Here is a 19,649-nt window from a genome sequence, read left to right as displayed (position 1 = left end):
ATGCATGACACACTGGAGTGGAGATGGTTTCAGTGGATGGGTGGGATGTTCAGGGAAGGCTGCTGAAACAGGATGTAACCCAAATTCTAGAGCCTGGATTTCTGGCTGTAGTGAAATGGAGGAAAGTTTATAAGAGTTTTGGATAATGGCTGGTTGTATTGGAAGCAAGAGGAGTTCAAAAGAGTGTTGAAGTGTGGTATGAAGACAACCCTTTTATGTAAGGTAAAAACATTTTGTTTAAGTGCAACACCTCTTTTTTTTTTTTTTTTTTTAAAGAAAGCACCGCCCCCTAATTCTCAATCGCCTAGGGAATCCAGAATAATTGGGAGTGCAAAGCCTCCCAGGATACCTACGTCAGGCATCCTGGGAGGCTCTTGGGTGCTCCTCAGATGCTGGGGCATACACAGAAGGAGCCTTTTTGTGGGGAAAAAATTTGCTGTGCTTACAAATGCGCAGTGAGATCAACAAGATTTTTTTTCCAACCTATGTCACCCGATCTCACGCCTGGGTTGTGTGACGTAGCAAGGAGAACCCAGAAGAAGAGACAAAGATGGTGATGCCTGGTGCACCGGCTCACAGATGGATGCCAGGATAACGCAGAGCCAATGGAAGAGACCTCCGAATGGATCGGACTCCCCTGTGGAATTGAAGGTAAGTGGATTTTTTTTTGTTTTAGGCAAATTTGAGTTTAGTTCCTCTTTAACATGCAGATGTTATTTTTATTATTACATTTACATGAAACAATGTCTTAAAGCAGCCATTCTCAACCTTTTTAACATAGGGAATCACCATTCCTGTTTTTGTTATTGATTAAAGTTTGTACTCCTTTATACTGTTGACCTGTTGAACCTGTAACTTTCCCTATACCTTTAAAAATATAAATTTCTAGTTTTATAAATAATAACTTTCAGGTCAACTTTCATAATAACTTTCAGAGGGAACCCTCTGACAATAATACCAATATCCAACGTTCATAGTACCTTAGCAGGGTCGTCAATGGGAAGAATGCCTTTTACACTACCGGCCAGTAAGAAGAATGTCACCTTTCTGGACAGCCAAAAAGATCATTGGTGTCAGTGGGAACTGATCCGAGAGACACACATTGTTTTCTGCTCAAGGAACTCTTAGCAACCTCTGTAAGAATCCTAAGGTTCTACTGAATCCGGGTTGAGAACCACAGATTTAAAGTGTCAAAAGGAACACTTTGTGCATTCCTGAGTAGTTTGAAGGGTATCCTAAACTATGTTATATGGAACTGCTTTAGAATAATGGAACACCTTTTGCCTATTTTATGGAGAAAAGTAGACCAGGAGGTATTCTATAGTTCTAAAAGACAACTTTACATCCTATGATAAGACTGCTGTCTCTCCCCGGGACAGAACACGTATGAATGCTGTCACCTCAGGACAGGAAATGTGTTACTAACAAGAAACCAGAGGTAGAAAAACTTTATAAAAAGAAAACAAATGCAGATACCATATATATGGATATGACATATAACATTTTTGCTTTTAGTATACATCCCTATATCCCTAATTTTTGACATTTAAAATTTAATTCATGCTTTGGTATTTACAGCTCTGCTAAAATTCTATTATCAAGCATTTAGGATTTATGTAACACTTTTTACCCATGAGAACACCTTAGTCTTGGCTTTAGTTTGGATGCACAGTGATGTCACACACGTGCTTTGTATATTTTAGCCTTGGAAACTTGCCTGTCGTGCTTTGCAGAGACCACTGGGATTATGGGACACATCTCTTAGCTGTGTGCCATTAACAAGCAAATAGTTTGGATAAGCACCAAATTCCTAAGGCTATAACAGCATTTGTGCAATTCACATAGCCCGCTAAAAGTCACCTTGTCTCCTATTGTGACTCTCAGTTATGTTTTAGTGGTATTAAAAAAAATATTTGTACAATAAACATTTTGTAAACTCTAATAATATGACCCTGCAAACATTCATAGCTTTTGCAAAGCTGTCATGCTAGCAGCTTGAAGAACATAAACTGCAATTATAGGAACCTGTTGAACAGTTTTACTTTCTAGCAAGCAGAATGAACTCTGCATTACACAATTCACAACAAGCTGGGCTTCCATACCAGAGTGAAGTTGTCAAACCCAACATCATAGGCTTACTGAACATAAACTAAAAGTATCCCTGACTCCAAATTATCTTTTCCATTTAAACATTTCTACAAACCATTTATATTGATCCTTTAAGACCTATGAACATTCCTAAGAATTAGTCAGAGATCATGAAAATGTATTGATCAGAAAAATTCATATTAGCAAATAAAATACCTTGAATAGAGTAAATGAATAGGTGTGATGAGATAAACTCCTTCTTTATGATAATTAAATTTAGGTTTCTGCAAATAGACCATTCTATTTGGGAAATAAATAAACAAAAGATTTATTGGAAAGTATGTTTTATTGAGATGCAAAATCGGTTACATCATTATATCAGCAGTTTCCCACCTTGGGTCCAAATCATTTAAAATGAACTCCAACCTTACCTTCAATACAAACAGTGTCACAGACACAAACAATATCATGGTAAGACAACCATAAACATGTTTCCAAAGACAAAAATGTATCCGCAGAGACACAATCAGTATCATGAAAAGAGACAACTGAAAACAAGCCTGCAGAGAGACACAAACATTATACTGAGAAAACTGGAATTGTGTCCACAGAGTCCCAATCAATATATTAGGCAGATAGAAACAAACCTGCAGAAACACAAACAGTATCATAGTGAAGTGAGGCAACTAGAAACTTCCTCTGAGACACAAACAATATCATAGTTAGTCAATTGTTTCATGTTGAAAACTGAAGAAATGCTTTGCAGCATTTATGTTTTGAAGAGAGCAACCAGCATCAGGATTGCATTGCAGTGTCCAAACCTTAAACTAACCCAATAACTCATATTTGCTAGTCTGTTTTTTAATATGTGTAGAATTAATTCAAGTTTTACATCTGAATATTTTTTGATTTGCTTCCCTCCATATAGTCTGTGTCCAAACTGTGGACCAACCCAGTGGCACACATTTGCTAGTCTTTTTTTAATATGGGTAGAATAAAATCCCAAAAGAAGTGTAGGAGATCATTGTAATATCAGCAAACTCTGACAAAGTTAGTTCACGTCATTGCAGGTATGCCACACAATTTAAAGACCTGGCCACAGGGGACAGATAGGTAGATGCATATGGAACAACAGGGACAGTAATGCTGAAGCCATTGAGCAAATGTAATATTCCTCTGGGAATATAGCCCTAGTTGATATAATTGTGGACAATGAGGTAGTCATCATGGGACACCTTTATTCTAAAACTAGCCAGACACAGGAGGCTGCCGTTGGTTAATGTTAAACACATAATCCACAGAAAAATACTGCAAATGGAACACGGAGAGCAAAACGGGAATATATTTTACCTAGGGACTCTATTTATCCCAGCTCACATTCACTGACTGTGAGCTAGTTGAAGAAAATGGCAAAAGTAAGGTACTGCCTAAAGAGTCCACATTTGCCCCCTACTGAGCCAGCTAATCTAGAATATTTTATGTGATTGCTATTTGCAACATTAATTTAAAGTCATTTAGTTAATTACAATATCTCTGGTACAATAAATCTAGATTTCTGAAATCATCACAACATTGGCTCATAAATACCCATTGGTTGCAAAGCCAGGGAAAATTGTTACCTCCAGTGTCTTTGGGAATAAGTTGGTGGTGCATGGATTGCTACTGCCCATAACGCTGAATGAATAATATCATCTTTTGAAAACAAGTATAAGTGGTAAACCCTCAATACTGCAAAACTTTAATTCACCTAAAGTTTTTTTTACCAAGCATATATTTTAGATTATTTAGTTTATTGAATAGGATTAAAAATACTATAATTGTATCCAAGGTTTTCACTATATTGCTGCCTTAAGCTACGTACACACGTCAGATTTTTATCGCCCGATAATCGGCATCGGCCAATTATCGGGCGAAAATCTGCCGTGTGCACAGTCGGTGGCGGTTACCGATCCTAAAGGAAAGTGAAGGGGAGAGCGCGCAGCAGGGTGCCGCTCCGTCGCTCTCCCCCTCCCCTCTCCATAGAGCATGAACGGTGCTGTATGTACAGCACCGTTCATGCATCGTGCACTCCCTTGTCGTTGGAAAGGATCGTGAAAGATCCTTTCCAATGACAAAAATTGGCAGTGTGTACGCAGCTTTATTGGAAGCTTGGCAGATTCTTTACCATTATAGCAGTAAAGCTGACCTATCTTTTTCTCTTGCCTCCCTTTTTATGGTAATACATTTAAAGCCAGCCTTTAATTTTCTGTTTTGCAAAAAAAATAACATTAAAATAACTTCCAAATTCTTGCATCCATATTATTTTTTAAAGGTGTCTCTGCAAGCATAAACTATAATAAATATAAAGGATAATTCTTAATAAATAGTTTTAGACAGTATATAAAGGCCATGCAAAGGACTGTTAGACTATAGGGGGTGTATGTTAACGTTGGATGTTTATTATTACGTTTTAGGTGTGCTTTGAAACTACAAAAACAGAACTATATTATGTTTGATTTTTGGTATTTTATCTTAAAGTCACATTGTTTTTTTAACCTATTGTTACATAATTGTGGTTGATGTAGTAGGCCATTAGCCAAAATCCAAATTGTTTCTTTTAATTTACCTTTGTAAGCTTTTGTATACTCAACTAATTCCGTGTGATTGTATGTATATGAGTGTGTGTGTGTGTGGGGGGGCGATTATTAATGCCCATAGTTCAGGTATAAGGACTGATTATTAGAATTCACAGCTTGTCACCATTTTCACTTCAATGCCCTAAAGGATTGCCCTAATATATTCATTCTGTACAATCTACAAATATTTACACATCTTCTGATGCAAAACAGAACTTGAACAGAAATTGCTGTGTTGCCTTGGCAATGTCAAGTTTCCTTGTCGACTCAAGGCTATACATTTCTCAATACAGATGAGACCCACATAATAAAGGATCCTAAGGAGAAGTCACAGACATGGGATCTTCTTTCCAAAGATATTGGTAAAAATTGACCTGCAAAAAACAAATATGTTTGTATCACTAAAGTTATGAAAATAATTGTCAAGGTCACTTATTATCAGTCAGTTCTGGCTATGAAAATCAAAGTTTCCTCCCATAAACCAAAAACAATATGGTACCTTAACTGGCCTTCTATAAAAATTTTACTTATATTGTGTTAGCAAAAATATGGCTGTGGCTGTACACTGCCTGGGCAAAATCAAAGTCTGCAAGCCTTTGGGAGCAGTGGTATAATGTGGGGTTACGTCAGTTTGTCAGATCTAGGTTCAGTGACATTATGTGTAGTCAGCTGGCTACCTGAATATATTACATGATTAAGTTTTTAATGGATTTTTTCTTCTCGATTGCATAGGAATATTCCAAGATAACAATGTCAGTAATAATCTGGCTTCAATTTCGAAAGAGAGTGGTTCATGGAACATGAGATAATATTTTCACACAAAAATAGGCCACTACAGAGTCCTGATCAAAACGACATTAGGCATCTTTGATATGTGCTGGAGAAGACATCCCACAGTGGTCCAACTCTCCTATCACAAATACAAAATCTTGGTGGAAAATAAATGCAATTCTGGATGTAAGTAAATGTTGTGGCATTGTAGAAGCATATAGAGATAAAAAAAAATAAATAAAATAAAATGTGTGAATTTTTCAGCCAGGCAGTGTATGTATGCATATGTACCATGCAATAAAGGCTTACTGTTGGTGGGGTTGCACTTTTAAGCCGCATACACACGTGAAATTCTTGTAGTTGGAAAGGATCTTTCACAATCCTTTCCAACGATAAGAACCGCACGATGCATGAACGAGTGCTGTACAGTGCTGCTCTATGAAGAGGGGAGGGGGAGAGCGATGGAGTGGCACCCGACTGCGCTCTCTCCCCCTTCCCTTGCATTAGGATCGCTCGTCGTTCATTGTTCGTGGATCCGCCAGGACGGATCCACAGATGATGAACGACGTGGGCTGTACACACGCCGAAGCCGATTATCGGGCGAGAAAATTGGATGTGTGTACGTAGCTTAAGACAGGAATATACCCTACAGAAGTTTTCGGAAGGACAGAACCCTACAGAACAAATGTCAATCAATTTGTATTCAAAAATGCTCCTTTTCCCCTTTCTGTTTCCCTTTCCCCTTATTTTGACATCTTTATAGAGGAAAATATCGTGCGGATTACGTATAATCAAAATGTCTTAAAATTTAGGTAAAGGCATTTTTTTATTTATGGATTAAAAATAGAAAGATTAGATCCTCTGTCAAGTTTTCAATGCTGTCTGTCCCTATTCAGGGGATTCTCTCTTTTATTCCCCTTAGGCATAGTCCACACGGACATTTTCCCAGCGTTTAACCTGAGGCTTTAAGCCAATGTTTGAAATTCCCATGCATTCCAATAGGCTAATCTACACCAGGACATTTCCTTGAGGCCCATTTATGAGCGTTATTTCTAACGCTGCTTGCAACGTTTAACAAATTAAAACGCAGGGTTAACGCTGGAAAACGGCAAAAACCGTGGGTAAAGGCTTCTATTAATTTCAATAGGGGCTTTTTCCAGCGTTTTTACTGTGTTTATGTTTCAATTGCTTATAAACGCGGGAAAAAGCGACATAGATGTTTTCTAGCATTTTAAAGGGGAGCTGTAAAACGCTAATAAAAGTGCATAAAAATGCATATAAACGCAGTACAAACAATTACATGCGTTTTTAAAACCGTCCGTGTAGACCCAGCCTCTATGACTGTCTTGGACAGAAAATAAATAAAAATCCAAGATTTTGAATTGCCATTGAAAGTAATAGGTAACAATTGCTCACTTTGTTCAAAAGAATAGAGTATGGTACAGACTTTTAGCAACACTTAATGAATGTAAACAAACTTGGGATAAACAGATCTATACTTAAACAAAATGGTAAAAACACAATCAAAAAGGGAAAGATTCAATGAACTAGTTGTTTGTTCTTTGTCATCATTCTTCTATGTTACATGATATATGCCTCACATAACACTGGGGAACGCATTTTTGTTACACTTGTTTTTTCTAATTTTTTCCAGAAATGACCAAAGTTTTTTGCTATCACATCCAGTTTTTACAAAACAGGGTGCCCTCCATTTTTGTCAAAAAACACACACATTTTACAGACAATGAAAAAATAATGAAATAATAACTTGAATGTACTGTTTATATTTGTAAAAATTCTTTTGTTCATACAAATGATTTATTGTTACTCTATGAAATTTTTTTATAGTAAAACATTTGAAAATTAATTGGGTAAGAATTTAAGGTAAAAATTTACACTTATAGCTTTTCTTTGAGTGTTCAGTGTTAGTACAATCCCGCCGGATGCTCCAACAATAAATAGTCAGCCATCATATGTACATCCCATCTACCCTGATGCTGTCCTTCCATGACCTTCAAATCTTGGTGGAATCGTTCACCTTCCTCATCACTGACTGCACCAAGGTTTTCCGGGAAGTTAGAAAGATGGCTATGCAAAAAAAATGCACCTTGATGCTCATATTGCAACCAAGCATTGTGTAGCTCTCCAAGAGTTTCTGGACAATTTCTGTGTAATTTTTTGCTTGTGTGTTTCTAAAAAAAGTCCTTGACAATCGCTTTGAATGGTAACCAAGCATTCTTTTCGACTTCTGACATTGTCCTGATGAAATGTTCATATTGATGAGCTGCTGAATCTGTGGACCATCAAACACACCAGGCTTTATTTTTTTCAAATGACAGGCTAGGAAATGGCAACACGAGGTACTTGTCTCCTTTGGTTGGCAAAGCTTTAACAAACTGCTTCATTAGACCCAGTTTCATGTGCAGAGGCAGCAATATAATATTCTTTCTATCAACAAGTGGCTCATGTAGAATGTTTGGATCACCGGGTTTTAGGGCAGATCTTGGAGGCCAATTCCTTTCCACCCAATGCCTCTCACGAGCTCTGCTGTCCCACATGCACAGATAACAGGAATACTTGGTGTATCCGCGTTGCTGACCAAGAAGGAAACATACCATTTTAAGGTCAACACAGATTACCTAATTGTGTTGGTGATATTGCAACAACTCAATGACTCTCTTTATGTCTGCATATTCTTCACAAAGAGAAACTGAATGGCCAATTGGGACAGACCCAAATATATTGCCATTGTGAAGAGGACACACTTTAACCCCCTAGCTGTCTAACTGTCTGTATTTCCATGCATAAAGCCCGCACAAACACATGCACCGACGTCACTGGGCAACCCCTGAGAACATCTCTGCAGTCGCCGAAAGAAAATCAAAGAGGGACCGCCTGAGGACCAGCAGGACGCCGGGGGTCGCCAACAGAGCACGGTAAGTGTTTTTTTTAAAGTTTTAAGCAACCCAGAGTGTGATTCGGGATTACCCCCTTTTAGCATGTAAAAAAACACCCCAAGTCACACTCAGGATTACCGCTAGGGGGGGTTAAGCCCCGCTTTGAGCTATCGATGAATAGTAGCCATTCAGTTTAGTTATAGATTGGAATTCCAATTCCTCCAATAAACAAGGTATGTTATGGCAATACATAAAACCACTGTCAATTCCAAAGTACTGAAGAAATGCAATTTCTCTGGTTCGAAAGTATGATACCTTCGTTCCTTTTTCAAGTAAGTTTTTCTTGTCACTAAACTCATGCTGATCAAATCCTTTATGAACAGAGTCCTCTTCAATTTCAAACTCTTCATCATTTTTTTTAGCTAGTTCATCACCATAATCATGTTCATCAAGAGAGGGTAGTGTAACGAAAATCGTCACTGGGATTTCATCTGAATGAGCCACTGGGCGTATAGCCGATGGTAGACTAGTACTCTGTTACATTTATTTTTCTTGTTATATCCTGAAGTTTTCACTATACAAAAGTAACAGTCACCGAAATAATCCCCTGGCTCTCGCCCAACCATAGGTATACCAAATGGCATCATATCACGTGTTCCCATTGTCCACATCCGTAAACCCTCGACACACTGTTTGTACACCTTATGAGGGGGCCAGGACTTATCTTGATCACCAAGTTTAACTTTGAAATATGCCAGATAGGCTTGCTCCACAAATGTGCTGATGTTCGTCCTTTGACTGGGAATGGTGAATCTGCCACAGATATAACAAAATGAATCAGGGTTGTTTAGGCACTTACGACAAGAAACAGCAGAGCCAGACGTGATCCGAAAGAAAGGAAATAGGTGTGTAATTAGAAAAATAAATTTTGCTTATTCCCTAGGTGAAGCAGCGCACAACGTCTGACCACACGGCGTGTAAATGAATAGCCTATACAAATCCACACTACAGTAATCGCATTATTATAAGTGGTAGAGAAAAAAATGTGATAGAAGAAAACTAACTGCACTTTCAGAATTAGCATACCTATTTTAGTGTAAATAGGCCTAAAAATTGAAGTCAACAAAAAATTGGTCAAAATTGTTCCCAAGTGTAATTTATTATAAAGACAGAAATCCAGGACCAAAGCCTTTGACATCTAAATAGTAACATGCTGCTCCAAAGGGAAAACATCTAAATTACAAATACATCAGTACGTAAAATGTACTACTTCAGCTATGGGTGAATAAACTCTAAACTACAAATACTTTGACCATAAAAATGTAAAGCAATATGGAAAGTATTATCAAACAACTTAATGTGACATGTTGTATAGTTGCTTTGCAGCAAAACTGCTTAGTATTGTTTTAATACATTGATAAGTGTTAATAAAAGCCAGTGTATCATTATCTTTGTCAGCTAGAAGTCTTTCCCTGATGGTTTAATCAGTGACAATATTTGTGATTTATCATAAAATATTGTACAGATTGTAATAATTGCAACTATCACAGCACCAGAGCACCCATATGCTATTCTGCAACAGTATCATGGAAAGCAAGAGTTTTCAATAACAGATGTGCTGTAAATAAAGAGATGTGACTAATCTGGAAGACTACTAAATAAAAATGACTGCTTCGAAAGATATGGTATTTATTTATATCAGAGCATCATTTAGAGGAAACATGATCAACCCATTGTCATCTCAGACTTTTTATGGCCCATATTTACACAGTAATGTTATTCCATCTGGTGGGCCTAATGTGTGGCTGCAGCTGTCATTGAACTATTACTTTAGTTATTCTCTGGCTGAATATGTTTTAAATTGTAGTTCAACAACAGTGGGGAACCAATATCTCTCACATCTCTCCAGAAAACATTCATGTATTTTACACTTCCCAGCAGTTACAGTGACAATACCAAATATGACTTAGACACAAAAGCTAACATGGCAGGCTACTATTTAGACACAACTTATTTGAATAAGTTTAGGTCCACTTTAGACAAGGTGTGCAAGAGAGAAAGCAGAAAACCAGGAAATGTATCATGTTCAAAGTTAATTCTAAAGATTTCTTTTTTTCTAACTCACAACCCTGGATGGAGGAATGTGATGACTCAAGGAACAATTCAGTAACCTCCTTGGAGATGAGTTAGGAAATGTGGAAAGAAATCATCCATGATATTCATTTAGAAAGATAAGGTGACAGAATTAAGAGCTTTGTACGTATGAACGCTGTTCCTTGGCTCCATCAGGAGGTCTGCCACCACCATGGTACACATAAGCTGAATCATTTGATTGGTTTTTAATAATGAGATGAGATTTATCATTTCAACTTGGAAATCAGTCTCATAATTCCTGAAGAAGCAGATTCTGCGAAACGTGTTGAAAATGAGACAAAGAAGGCAATGTATATGTATGACTGATATTTGATGTGAATTTCTGTTTTAATATTTGAATTAATTATTGTTTTATGAAATAAAAGAAAGATGTTATTTGACTGTAAAGGTACCTTGAAAGTCTTTTTTTGGTATTTATAGGGGATCTATTGAGACTCCACATTTTTTTCTATTGTGAGATCCAATTCTATTGTGAATCCAGTTCATTTTCAGGGGTCAATTAGTCCACTTTCATAAGGTTGAACAAAGTATGTTTTCGACTGGTAACACTGGCAGGTAAATTAAATAGCATCTATAGAATTATATTTTTTAAAAGCCACCAAATATATTGGAATTTTTAGCATATGTGTGTACACTGAATTGATTCTGGACTATATAAGTTTGGCTTTTTGAGTTTTCCTCTTTGCACATCCAGTCTTTACCAACATGACCATCTACACACAATGGGCCTTGGTACGGTGGTCCTGATGAAAAGATGTTGTCCACCATGCCTTTAGGTAATACAGTGTAGTGGTCATTTGCTTCTCCCTTGACTATTTGCATAGTTATCACACTGCAGGTCATTCTTTATAGTCTTTTATCTCTGCACAGTGTAGTTTGTGGCTACTTCTTGCTCTAAGATGCCCTAAATACATTTTTTTCTAGCAAAAATGCTTGCCCCTGCCCTTCCAGTCAGTGCTAACATAGCTAAGTACCTACAACAACAGTTGTCAGACATGTCCTCATACAGTCTTGTACTGTAGATGAAGAAAATGGGCATGTCCCACTAGTTCTGTGCTGATTACCGATTGTATTGATTAATTTATAATAACATTATTATATATTTTGACTCCTGGCACAACTGCTGTAAAAAGGATGGAGAATGGAGAAGCAACATAGGTCAGAAATTCAATATGGTGGAGAGGAGTTTTCAGGTTTTGTATGGAACATTGTAACAGATAGAGGTGTAGCACAGGAAGTTATCAGTAGACACAATTTATGCAAGATTTAGTATTTTTTTGTACTTCAAGGTTTTATTTTTAACATTCATTATTATATATATATATATATATATATATATTATTATTATACATTGTATCTGGATAGTATGTTCTGCCTTTGGTCACAAAGCAGAATAAATGAATCTGCAAAACGTGTTGAGTATCAAAATATCTCACTTTAGGTGGACTTTCAGAAAATATCCTTTTATGTTTACTAATGGATAATTGCCACTATTAAGTTTTAAATTAAAGATTATGTTAGTTTCTTTGTACTTACACATATGAGGTCATGTTTGTGGTGCACACAGTAGATAAATGCTTTTAAAGTCTCTTTTTTTAAACTTTGTATCTGCTTACATGTAATGGGGATGCGGCATAGGAATCTAAGTAAAACATATTAGACCTATATCGTTTTTATTTATTTTGTTTGTACTTATTAAGCATATAGATAGCAAAAATTTGACCCATTGTTAGGTGTTGCATAACCTTTGAATTAACTGCAAAAAGCACTATAGCTATGAAAAAATAAATTCACAAATTTAAAGATACTAAAAAGCAATGCTATTGTACTTCTCCCAGCATTGTGTAATATGGCATGAATTGTACAAAGGATTCAAAAGTTAAAAACTGTTTTGTGTTTAATTCTCTCCCTCTACGTAAAACATAAAAGATTTGTATAAATGAGTATAAAACCTTACAGGAATGTACCCAAAGGTCAATGTCCACATTAGAAGATACAACATTACAGGACACAACAGAATATGCTCAGCTCTTTCAAAAAATAATATTGATTCAGCCAAATAAAAAGTGTCTTTGTTAAATCAAGGTTGTGGCTTGCATTTTGTCTATCCAACAGAAAAAAATATCTGTAGAGAACCCAGAAAGCAGTGCACAAAAAAACAAAAAACACAAAGGCCCAGAAATAGTCGACGAAATTTCGATCCTTGCTACAGGACATAGAGACTTGGAAATAAATGTTGGACTTATAAATAAATGTTGTACAAATATCATACAATGGATGTATTTATTCACATTCATTTTATTTGCTTTTCTGTTGAATACTGTTAGCAGTGACTGTTGCATTTTGTGCCTTAGGTTTATACCTGAGTCATTATAGTTTCATTGTTTTTATAAGGTAATAGTAGGTTTTTAATACGATTGGTTTGTATTTGGGTATATTGAAGATAATTACCAATCACCCACTGAATGCTCCTTGCCTGATCATGATTTAAACCTGTATAGACATCTGAATTGTCTTTGTTATTCAGAAAGCCAAGAGTAAGGGGCTATTACAGAGCACAGGCTTTAATATGTACTTTATCAGTGAGCCTGTGAGACACTCTTTGGATTATAGTTGGAGTACACAACTGAGAACCCAGACAAAGGAATGATCTTCATGTGATCTTTCCTGCTTAAGCTCAAAATATTTTGAGCATATTTTTTAGTAAATCAGCTAAATTGTATATTAACAATCTGCTCAGCTTTACATACTGACACATAGTGCCTGATTTATGAAAGCTCTCCAAAAATGAAGAGGAAACACTTTCATCAGTGAACCTGGATGATACAGCATACCTGGAATAGATTTTTATAAAAGTCATTTGCTATTTGTTAGCAAACATTTTCAATCCTGGACCAGATCCATGCCAGGTTTGCTGGATCACTCAGGTTCTCCTATGATGGACAGCAAAGTGAGCAGCTGATGGAATCCCTACTCAGCTTTTGAATGCTTGTCACCTGCTAAGGTGTCTCTCCCCAGCTGCCCTAAACTCAACTTGGCAGATCATTTTGCAAAAGTTAATTGCTATAACCTCCCTAACATTAAATATACGGCTTACCTTGGTGAACTCCAATTACTTTTAATTCTCAAAACATCTACACTTATTACGTCTCCCCCTAAAGAAGCCAGTAGGCAAAACACGCCAGGAAAAGATGCCTGTGTTGTATTAAAACAGCATTGGAACCATTTTCATTTGATTCGAACCACTAAAACACTATCGCTTAAATGGGTGATCTATGTATACGACCGGGAAACCAGAACAGCTCTTGATTCACCCGCTGAAACATAATATGTAACTATGTCCTACTATGAACTAGTAATAAAGACCTGTGGAATCCAACCAAAATTACAAAAACATGCTATATCAATATAGCCATAAAGATATGGAAAGCTATATGGGAAGCATTGTTTATCACCTGAATAATGAGCATAATCATTGGCAACTGGCACAAGAGGAGGTCACTACTCCTGGCAGGGTTGGCAGGGAAGCTCTTTCTTCTTATCCCAAGCATACTGACTGCAAAAATCCCTATGCTGAATTGACACCATAGGTCATGTAATCATATCCCTGTAGTTAGCTGGATATGTTTTCTTCTTCTTTTATTTGAGTACTCTTTTATTATGTAGCAGGCTTACTTGAGCAGTGTCGCTCTTTGGGGCAACCAGAATGATACATACATGATGTGCTACAGATACCAATTATTCATCACTATAAGCATGACTTTCAGTTCAATGGTGCCCATAAACAAATGTTGCTGTATGGCCCCGAAATTTACACCATGTGCAGATATTTAAAATTCTGTATCTAGAACTGCAAAGCCAGGCGAATGTCCTGGAATGTAAACTCTGCATTCATTTTTTATGTCTTTATCTTGCTACTATACCTGTACCATAATCTCTGTAGTGCTCAGATTCTTATCTGACTGCTTCTATATGATCAGTGGTGTATAATATAAGACTACAATGAGAGAGGTTTAGTAGCACTGGACAAGCAATGGTATTAGACTAAATATTGCACAAATATTTGAAAGTAGGATACAGAGAGTCTTTCAAGGCATATATGTAGTTCACAAAGTAAGGATAGTGAAATTTGAGTGCAGAAGCCAAAGAAGGACGTCATTGAAAGCATTTCATGCGACTAAGATGTGATGGTGAGAGAACGGGATAGAAGGTAATAAATGAAAGCTCCATGCAGCTGGAAATAAGTTGTTTGTTGTTTTTTAAAAGGGGTCAGAAGTTCAGTGATACCCACTCTCCATTATTTCAGCAGTAATGTGTAAATGCTATGTTATCATCATACTGCAAGTGAGTTAAGCTGCGTACACACCTGCAATTTTTCTCGTTGGAAAGGATCTTTCACGATCCTTTCCAACGAGAAAAGACTGCACGATGCATGAACGGTGCTGTACATACAGCACCGTTCATGCTCTATGGAGAGGGGAGGGGGAGAGCGACGGAGCGGCACCCTGCTGCGCGCTCTCCCCTTCCCTTTCATTAGGATCGGTCGTCGTCCATCGTCCATGGATCCGCCAGGACGGTCGTCGGACGATGGACGACGACCGACTGTACACACGGCAGATTTTCGCCCGATAATTGGCCGATACCGATTATCGGGCGAGAAAAATTTGCCGTGTGTACGCAGCTTAAGTTTAAAGCTGCAGGAAATCTAAAAAAAGGATCATTAAATGTGTTTTTAAATAACACTCATGTAAATTCTAGAATCTGTCTGCAATCTCCTGCACTGCAGCACTGGTTGAGGGTTCAGATAGGGGGCAGCTCAAACAGATCAGAGCCTGTTGCAATGCACATGCAACGATAGAGAACATGCTGTCTGTCTGTTGATGCTCCAAGCTGTGTGCTGCTGCTGAAAATTTAAATAAAGTAAAATTTAATTTTGCAACAACACTTACGTTAACTCGGATGCCCCCCCCCCCCCATTTCACAGCTGAGATGTTTCTGCACCTTGGTTGGAGTCCCCTTATAGAAAATTAAATTGATTGGACATGATTTGGAAAGGCACACACCTCTCTACAGAAGTCCTCATAGCTAACAATGAAGTCAAATGAACTGCCTGTGAGTTCAGAGACAGGATTGTTGCAATGCATAGATTTAGGGAGCGCTACAACAACATTTCTGCTGCACTGAAGGTTCCCAAGAGCACAGTGGCCTCCATAAATCTCAAATGGAGGAAGTTTGGCACAACCAGGACTTTTCCAAGAACTGGTCACCCAGCTAAACTAAGCAATCAAGGGAGAATGGCCTTAGTGAGAGAGGTGACCAAGAACTCGATGGTTACTCAGATGAGCTCTAAAGATCTTGTGTGGAGTTGGGACTAAGTTCTATACGGTCAACCAAAACTACAGCCCTCCTCCGATCTGGAGTTTATAGCAGAGTGGCTAGACAGAAACCTGGTCTGGTCTGATAAAACCAAGATTGAACTGTTTGGCCTCAATTTTCAAGTGTTATGTCTAGAGGAAACCAGGTCAGGGTTGAGGGATAACTGAATGGATAACAAAATACAAAGATATCCTGAATGAAAACCTGTTCCACAGTGCTCAGGACCTCAGGCTGGGTCCGCCTTCCAAATTGATAGTGACCCAAAACACACAGCGAATACAACAACTGTGTAAATGTCCAAGAGTGCTCCAGTCAGAGCCCTGATTTGAACCCTATCAAACATCTCTAGGGAGACCTGAAAATGGCTGCCGACATCAAACCTGGTTGAGCTTCAGATGATTTGCCAAAAAAAAAGAATGGCGTAAAATTCCCCAATCTAGGTGTGCAACACTTGTGCAACACAAAAGACAGGGGTTTCAAGTGGCAAAGGTTATATATATATATAGCATACACACAAGTATGCAATTGTTAACAAGAAAAATGAATACAAAGTGCAGTAGGTAATGAACAAAACAAAAGTAAGGCTGTCCCGAGTGCAATATCTCGGGGGGTCTGCCTTTATTACTAGACATTCAGTTGCCTGACTATATGGTGAAAGGATGAAGATGCTCAAAGTCTCTATCCCGATGCATTTCACCAGTGGGCTTCATCAGGGGATGCATAGAGAATGTCATAGCAACTGTAAAATAAAGTATACTAATATACATGAAGCATATCTATATTAATTGTAACAATATGATGACGAATGACAAGTATTGGTACAAATAATATAACTAACATAAAGAAATAACATAAAGAAATAAACATAAATAACATAAAGAAATAACATAATAAATAAACATAAATAACAAAGAAATAACATAAAGAAATGTACAATGAGGAAATTTATTAGTGATCAATAATATCATATATGCTACTATTATGGGTAAATAAAGAATGTCTTGTAATTAAAGTGGGTGTGTATTGTCAGTGTTTGATTTGTAGTATGTCAGAATTGAGTGTTAGCTTTATTAAGATACTGTGGTTAATAGTGTGGAATTTAAAAAAAGCAGGACAAGAACTTACTAAGCACTTATGGGTGGTTCATGCGGTCATGATGCCCTTCAATGAGAAAATTGTGGTTCTGGTTGAGCAGCCATACAGGTAAAGTAATTGGTATTGGGCAGGTTGGGGTGAAAATCACCAAAACGCCAGTCTAAAATTCAAAACAAAATGGCGTCAAAGCGGTTGAATCTATTGTTGTTTCTCTATTAGTAATATTAAAAGTTATCATTATAAATAAGTTCAATAAGTTCTATGTATAAAGATATCATACTTACTGTTTATACCCGGTAACGTATGGCTAAATATGTTTGGTTGGATGCACCAAATGGTAATTTGGAGTATTCAAGCTTTTTGACTTGGTAATCCCACCAGGAGAGTTCAATGATTATGTAAAGAAGAAAAGCTGAAGTGTACTTAATGGATAGTTTGCGGTAGAGAAATACTGAACATTATATTTAGTTTGTAGCAAATAATCTCCAAGCAGATTCTAAATATTCATTACACAGATACTTAAAGTGAAGAAGTCAACGATGGAATCTTGGATTGTAGTTCTTGTAAACTGTTCCCCAACTGGGGAAGTATGATCTGATTGTATTCCCCTAGTTACATTCTTTCAGTATTGAGCTAGATAGGCAATGGACATTTTGTACCCCAGAAGAGCTAGATTGCAATGTTTATTATACAGTATAATATGTTTTGGAGTGGGATTCTGTAAAGGTTGGACTACAGACAGGTCACTGGGTGGCCAAGTTGCCTGAGAAGACACTGTGGTCCAGACGGGAATTGGCCTGGTGATCCTGATAAAACGTACAGGATTCCAAGGACCTTGCCCTCTTTGGGAGTTTCAGGCGGCTCTTTTATTATGGCAGCTCGAGATTTCAAGATCTCTGTAAGTATTAGGCATGGAGCTTGGACGTCACCATTAAACACACAGCAGTATCTACATGGGAAGTGAGGTGCTTTAAAAGGAGGACACAGCAGTGGTTACAAGTAAAGGGACAAGATAGGCAATCTGTGGTAGTGTATTGGCTGTATGGAATGGAGGATGTATTTGGCACTGGGGTTTGAAAGGTGGACCACTACAAACTCTATAAACATGGCTAATTTTTTGCCCATACGCCCTATACCTGCCCTAAACCCTTCAAGACAACAGATTGTTTGAAAATATTGGCAATATATGGCAAAATGTGTGCAGCTTTAGGTACAGAGGTATATATTGCATCCATGTTATAAAAATCTTGATTTTAGCGATGTTTGTGAGGCATAGGAAAGAATGACAAAAGTGCTCATTTCAGTGTAATTTTCTTTGTTCCTTATACAATAAATGAAGAGATTACATATGGACACCTGCTGTCTTTGTTAAGGAATATCTTACAATTAAATAACACTGGAAGTACTGCATAATATTCCACAGCGAACGATGAGCAGAAGGCAACATTTGCATAAAAACTGCTTTTTTAAATCGGAGCAAAAGGTATTTGCCTTCAAGGTTGAATCTTGAACATAAAATTAAATACATATTTAAATTGTCATATACATATTCTGATGAACGCTTTCGAGGAATATTGGAAAATTTGGGATATTTTCCTGCCATTGCTAGGGATTGTATGTGTTACTGCTGCCCCCTGGTGACCAAAATGTAAATAGCAGGATGATGGGAAAGAGGAAGGCGAACCATGTGCTTATATAAAAGCTGCACAGCCATCTTTGCCTTCATGTTTTTCTGTCTAGTAGAAATGGAAAAATGTATTTATTATGGTGTATTTAACGTGTTCATTTATTTAATATTTATTGGATTTTATATTTTTCACATTCTATACGGACAACCAATTGTTGTAGCATTAATTGTAGGATTATATATGCCATTGCTGTTAATGTAAATAACTGGGTATTTAGTGGCAGACAGAGACTGCAATTATATATATATATATATATATATATATATATATATATATATATATACAGTTGGTAAGATTTTAGGTGCAACTGCTCAACTGCTTGTTAATGCAAATATCTGATCAGCCAGTGAAATAGCAATAACTGCATTCATTTAGGCATGTAGGCATTGTCAAAAAGACCTGGGGTTTATAGAGAATGGTCTGAAAAGGAAAAACAACCAGTGATTAGCAGTTTCCTGGGAGAAGATGCATTGTTGATGACGGAAAAGAATGGCTAGACTGATTTAAGCTGGTAGAAGGGCACCAGTAATTAAAAAAAAACACTGATTAAAATGAAGGTATGCAAAAGAGCATCTCTGAAAGAACAACACATTGAACCTTGATGCAGATGGGCTATATTAGAAGGAGAACACATTATATAACATTCCTTTAAGGATCAGACACTTACTGTAAGTCTACAATTTTCATAAGATCGTCATATTTGGACAAGAGATTGGAAAAACATTGTCCGATCTTGATTTGTACTTACATAGTGTCACTAGTGCCATCTTGGTAAAGTTGGGGTTTTGGTTTCTCATGTCAGATCCTAGAGTAAGGAGGACAGTTAATAGAATTTTAGTCACATCACCAAATTTCACTACAAATCTCTTTGCCACTTTTCAAAAGTGAAGATCATGGCTACAATGGGTTCTGTAAGCCACCTTTAAAAATGGCAATCAGTTACTTCAAGTGAATGGGACTTCTGA

General features: G+C 37.2%; 1 long non-coding RNA gene across 1 annotated transcript; it reads right to left on the bottom strand.

Annotated features, from left to right (window-relative positions):
* Window positions 1–4,108: 4,108 nt before the first annotated feature.
* On the bottom strand, window positions 4,109–19,649 carry LOC140334579 (uncharacterized). The gene is made up of 3 exons (XR_011921601.1): window positions 19,433–19,649; window positions 17,027–17,156; window positions 4,109–5,077 (listed from the first exon to the last, which is right to left on the bottom strand). It is a non-coding gene; the product is annotated as an uncharacterized lncRNA (long non-coding RNA).

This window comes from Pyxicephalus adspersus, chromosome 7 (genome assembly GCF_032062135.1).
Source record: "Pyxicephalus adspersus chromosome 7, UCB_Pads_2.0, whole genome shotgun sequence".
NCBI classification, from domain to species: Eukaryota; Metazoa; Chordata; class Amphibia; order Anura; family Pyxicephalidae; genus Pyxicephalus; species Pyxicephalus adspersus.
Note: the sequence above shows the minus strand (reverse complement) of the source record. Positions and strands in the feature narration are given on the sequence as shown.